General features: G+C 40.6%; 1 pseudogene across 1 annotated transcript; it reads right to left on the reverse strand.

Annotated features, from left to right (window-relative positions):
- Positions 1-3,111: 3,111 nt before the first annotated feature.
- On the reverse strand, positions 3,112-3,717 carry LOC103272750 (annotated as a pseudogene). Its single transcript, XR_505145.2, has one exon. The product of XR_505145.2 is annotated as a cofilin-1 pseudogene (transcript).
- Positions 3,718-4,473: the final 756 nt, after the last annotated feature.

Below are 4,473 nucleotides of genomic sequence, written 5' to 3' on the forward strand. Positions count from 1 at the left end.
GCCTAGTTTCTCTGAATGGCACACTCAGCTATGCAGCAAATGCTGGTCAACTCACAGTCATATTAAGGGAAATCTTTACTAAACCAATCCATGGAGTACACAAAACCTTTGGTCTTTCCAACTTCCCATCAAGTGGCCTTGTGCTCAAGGGTAAAGCAAAGGGCTTATAAATCACAGGAAAGGTTCCCTTGACATATTCCTCACAGCTGGAATATGAACAAAGTGTTGTTTACTTTGTTCAACACTACAATTAGTGAAAATCAAAATGTCTACAGATGCATTCACTGTAGTAAATTATTAGGTAATTAACCTTAATGCTCCCTGCTCTGAATCACCAACTTTCTTCTGCTCTGGAGTTGTTGAGAGTATTTTTTTAGGCATTAAAATATATGACTGCACCACAGCTTAATGCTAAACACAACAAAGTTTGAATACATTGGACAGGATTTAAAATTGAACAAATTTCAAAAGAGGGAGAGGAAGAGCTTTGCTTGCTATTGAAGGAAAAATACAGACTTATAAAGACTGAATTGACAAAATAAGAAAGAGAGGTGTTCTTTTTAAGCAATCTCAAACTCATACTTTCTTTTTTTCTACTGGCAAGTTTAAGCCCTTATCACGTCATGCTTGAGCTATTTTAATAGAGAACTTCGAAATGGTCTCTTTCTTTCTCTCCTCTCTGATCCATTGTACCAGATTAATCTTCTTGAAGCACAGAACTTATAATAGCACCGGACTCATAAGCCTTCGGTGGCTCCACCTTGCTAATAAACAACATCCAAATACCCTAGCTTAATTTTCGATTCTTCCTCAATCTAGCTTTCAAACTACCTTATCCATTATGGCTCCACATGTTGCCTTTAAGCATCCAACTGCTGCCTGAACATCCCTCCTGGGTTTTCTTGCCTTAGCTTATGTTCCTTCCTAGGACTGGGAGAATGTAAAAAGGTGATGGTTAAGAGAAAATTCTCTGGGATGAGGTTGCATAGATTTAAAAGCCTGATTTGTCACTGACTCTGTGACCCTGGACATGCTAATTAACCTCTCTGCTACGCAGTTTCCTTATCTATGAAGTGTGAATGCTAATAGATTAAGCGATATATGCATGAAAAGACCTAAAAAATTACTCAGTAGATTTTAATACTTCTCTCCCTAGAAGTATATATTCTACCATTTTTAATGTATGAAATTCTATTCCTGTTTTTAATATGATGTGTTTTCATGGATGATGATGACAATAATGATGATGGCATTTTCTATACTTAGCTCATTTGCTTCAAAACAATGTATTGAAGTAGATTTTGTTATCTCCTACTATGCAGCCAAGAAAATTGACAATGGGAGAGGATGAGTATTTTACATAAGATCTCAGAGCTAGTGAGTAGCCAGGCTGGATTTAGGACCCAAGCTTGTTGTCTTCTGAGCTCAGATACTCAGAAGTTTTTTCTGAATAGTTGGTCCCCTACAGGAGTATCCACCCCCTACTGTATACATGGCTTCTATCACTCTTTGAGAACTTGTCATCAAGATATGTGCAGATACATAGACATTCAATGTGATCTTTCTTGCTTAAGCATAATCATGGGGTCTGTGTTTTTGTTTTTGAGTAGAAGTCTGAGTGTCACCTAGGCTGGGGAGCAGTGGTATGCTCGTGGCCACTGCAGCCTCGACCTGTTGGGCTCAGGTGATCATTCCACCTCGACCTTCCAAGTAATTGGAAACACAGGTTGTGTCACCATGCCCAACAATTTTTTTTTGTTTATTGTAGAGATGGGATCTCGTCAAGTTGCCTAGACTGGTCTTGAACCCCTGGGCTCAGGTAATCCTCTTGCTTCCACCTCCTAAAGTACTGGGATTACAGGTGTGAGCCACTGCGTCCAGTGGGCTCTGTGTTTTTTAACATGAGCTCTTCACAACCACAAGCTCAGTACTTTGCACATAGTGGATGATCAATACCTATTTGTAAATTAAATAGTTGTTTATTTTTGTAAAGGTCTTACATGGGTGGTTAATATTATACAAAGATAGGAATGATTCAGAATAAACTGAGACATAAGATCTTGGCAAGAAGGGTCAGAATTATAAGCAGTAAATTGAGAGTGATTGAGAATATATAAGTGAAGGCAATCTTAACTTTTTTCAGAAAATATCAGCAAATGTGACCTGCATCTTTCTTCTGTCCTCAAATTATGTATGTCATTTGAAAAGCCCTTCATGTGAGGTGACAAAAACCACCTAGAGTCTCAAGACACCAAAGGGGATATGATGGGAACATGCCATCTGTCCACAAACACATACACTTAAAAAGGTCCCTCTGACACTCTGCTTAAAGCGGCCTTTAGGGCATGAAGGACATTCTAGGTCTGGAGTGAAATGAAGTCATAACGTCTGATGGACCTTTAACTTCTATTTAGGAAAATGCGGTATTATGGTCCCTTGCAATAAGGCTTGCTCCCACTTCACCAAGACTGGCAGTTTTCAAAGTCAAGGAATAGTTTGATGATAAAGATTCTTCATGCTGATGATGGTCACATGGCAGTTTTGTTTGATTTTGAATATGTGGTCATATTGTGGTGTGCAGAGCAGGGGTACCCACATTTAGACTAGAGTCAGCCAGGCAGTTGGTAAACCAGGGATTCAGAGCTCTGACTCCACAGTCACACAGGGCTGGGTGTGACTTCAGCTTCACTGTTTCCCAGTTCTGTGACATCTGTCAAATCACATAACCTCTTTAAGCTGTTACCTTCTTTTGTGAATTGTAAATAGTAGTGTTTATGCTAAACAGTTGATATACAATCTAAAAAAAGTTAAGAATGTAGTTGGTGTTGAGTATATACAGTTGATCCTCATTATTTGTGGATTCTGTATGTGCAAATTTGCCTACTTGCTAAAACTTATTGGTAACCCCAAAGTCAACTCTAATGACACTTTCATGGTCATTCATAGACATGAAGAGAGCAAAGTTGAGTTGTCTGACATGCACATTCCCAACTGAGATCAAACAAGGCAATGCTCTGTCTTCTTGTTTGTTTTAGCATTTATGAGGGGGTACCCCCCAAAACTAGAATTATCTTTTGGAGGGTGGGCCCCTTGTAGAGACTTCCCTCACCTACCCCTCCAGTCTGGCAGGAAGATGGCAGCCTGCAATGCCTGAGGGCAGATCTGGGCTTGCCAGATGCTCCAGGCATTGGCCAGAAGGGGCTCACAAAGGCTTACCCTTCAGCGAGATGATGGTGCTGCCCCCTAGCTTCTCTGCAAGTGTGCAGTGGTCCTTGACCTCCTCGTAGCAGTTTGCTTGTAATTCATGCTTGATCACTGTCAGCTTCTTGATGGCGTCCTTGGAGCTGGCATAGATCATTTTGCTCTTAAAGGGTGCACACTCAGGAGCCCAGATGGTAGACACTAGGTTCCCCTTCTTGCTGTCCTTGGTCTCATAGGTTGTGTCATAGAGGGCATAGTGGCAGTTCTTGTCTGGAAGCATCTTGACAAAGGTGGCATAGGAGTCATCGACTGTCTGGCCCACGTCACCTACAAGGATCTCCTTGTCCCCTTTCAGGATGATGTTCTTCTTGTCCTCACTCAAGCAGAAGAGCACTGCCTTTTTGTGCTTCTTCACCTCCTCTGGTATTGAAGACTTGGGTACCTTTGTGTCATTGAACAATTTGATGATGCCATCAGAGACAGCAACACCAGAGGCCATGTTTCCGGAAGTGAAGAAGAGAGATGATGAGGAGAGCCAGAGAATAAGAGAACACTGCACTACTGCTGGGATCTGACTGAAACTCAGTGAATTTTTTTTGAGATTCTTTCAATGCATTTGCCCATTTCATGATGGGTGATTTACGAGCAAACCTGCCCACACCACGCTGAGTGTTCAGCAGTTTTTGCCCCCAAAATGACATGATCCCCATGCTCCACACTCCCCATTCAACCTGATCTTGCCCCAAGCAACTTGTTTTTGTTTCTTCAGATGAAAAAAGTCCTCAAAGAGAAACATTTTGCCGATGTGGAAGAAATAAAACAAAAACCGGCAGAAGCACTAAAAGGCATCAAAATTGATGAGTTTAAAAACTGTTTTGAGCAGTGCAAAAAGCATCTTGATAGAAGTATTTCATAAAATGGTGAGTACTTGGAAGATGACTGAAGTTTAAACATGTAAGAATAAATACACTTTAAAAAAATAAATACATTCCATTTTTTGGGTCCCCCCTCACGTATTATAAACAAGTGTCCATTTCAGTCTATTTAGTGCCATGTTTTTTGTATTTTTATGCTTTTTGTTAGTGATTTCTATGCTTTTTATTGGTAGTCCCAATTAAGATATTTCCCAAGCATGGCCCTGAAGTGCTCTCTAGTGTTCCTACATGCAAGAAGGTTGTCCTAAGGAGAAAATGCATGTACTAGCTAGGCTTTGTTCAGACATGAGCTATGTAGTACTGTTGACTATGAGTTCAATGTTAGAGAATCAATAGG

The sequence above is a fragment of the Carlito syrichta genome, unplaced genomic scaffold (assembly GCF_000164805.1).
Source record: "Carlito syrichta isolate Samal-C Ts95f unplaced genomic scaffold, Tarsius_syrichta-2.0.1 Scaffold313194, whole genome shotgun sequence".
Lineage (NCBI taxonomy): Eukaryota > Metazoa > Chordata > Mammalia > Primates > Tarsiidae > Carlito > Carlito syrichta.